Consider the following 1,448-nt stretch of genomic DNA (forward strand, 5'->3'; position numbering starts at 1 on the left):
GAGTCAGGTGGTCTCATGCGAGGACAAGCAACCTTAATTTTAGTACCTTCTCTAGGTAATGCTGAGTCTGCTGGTCCTTAGATTGTATGTTAAGAAATTCGGGAAGCACAAGGGAAAGGTTTGCTACACCTGGAGTCCAGAGGAGGTGAAAAGAAAGACACCCAGTGGGGACCTAACCAAGGCAGTCGTGACTCGCTACCCTCACTCCTTGCACCTTGTCTGCTACCAAGATGACTCCTGTGCAGGGAGGGACTGATGGATCCCCTCCTTTTCCCCAGTGGTGTAGGAACGCGGCCTGAGTCCACTCTTCCCTCTGTGAAGGACCACATCCGCCAAGCCATGGTCCTGGTGACAAAGAAGGACACATCCGAGAATGGGACAATTGATTAGGGAGGTTACCAACTTGAATTTCTTTCTATACAGAAGGCACCTATCAGAGGCTAGTGTTGGGCCCACGGGCTCCTGAACTCTCAGGGATCTCCATGGGAGAATGCTGTTTCAAGTGGGTGGGGCCCAAATCGGCGTCAAGGGACCAGCTACTTCCCCCGCGGTACCACAACGCGTAGTTGGCGTACCGCACGTTCTACTTGTATCTCCCTGGCGGTGTGTATGTTGCGCTTCCTGGGGCTCCAGTAAGCTGCAGCCCGGAGGGGGAGGTGGTGACGATGGTGGTGATGCCAACTCGCCCAGCTGGCAACTGCTGGTGGAGCGTGACACTGCTCTTTGTAGATAGGAGGGGAAACAAAGCCAGTCCTAATCGGATCAGAGCCCGCAGGAGAGGAGTGGTGAGGATGGGTCTGTCAGTCCCAACCAGTGCTAAGGAGGGACAATGCCTCCAGTTTTAGGGAAGAGGCATACTCCCGCCTCCAGGAGCCTCGTAGTCTAAGGGGAAGACCAAAAGTGGGGAAACATGATCAAGCCCTAAGCAGTCTCCATTCTGAGGGTGGAAATTCATCAAGCCCACAGGAGTCTCTAATGTGTAGGGGGGAAGACACAACCCTAGCCACAGGAGCCCCTATTCTGAGGCGAGGAGCCACATTCCCGCCCTCAGAGAACCCGAAGGGGATTTCCACAAACCAAAGTCCGAGAACTTTTTCCTGGGACGTGACCAGCCCCGCGGAGGAGAGTGGGCGCAGCCCTCGCCCAGTCCTAACTCAGCAATACCCAGCGGCAGAGCTGGGCGCAGGCGGTCAGGCTTTTCGTCACAGACCAGGTCGGCTCCTCTGGCGGCGTGGGCGCAGGGGACTGCTGCTCGGGGGCAGCACCTGGGCGCCCTTTGCAGCCGGTCACCCCCTCCCCCTTCCCCGCGGGCTTTTGCACACGACGCGCCGCGGGCCGCTTCACACGGGGTGGTGGGGCCAGATAAAGCAGAGCAGGTGCGGGGCGCAGCGGCCCGGGCCGAGAGCGAGAGCGCGGCGCTGGAGGCTGGACCGCGGCGGGGCGGCCGG

The sequence above is a fragment of the Trichechus manatus genome, unplaced genomic scaffold (assembly GCF_000243295.1).
Source record: "Trichechus manatus latirostris isolate Lorelei unplaced genomic scaffold, TriManLat1.0 scaffold00048, whole genome shotgun sequence".
In the NCBI taxonomy this organism is placed as follows: domain Eukaryota; kingdom Metazoa; phylum Chordata; class Mammalia; order Sirenia; family Trichechidae; genus Trichechus; species Trichechus manatus.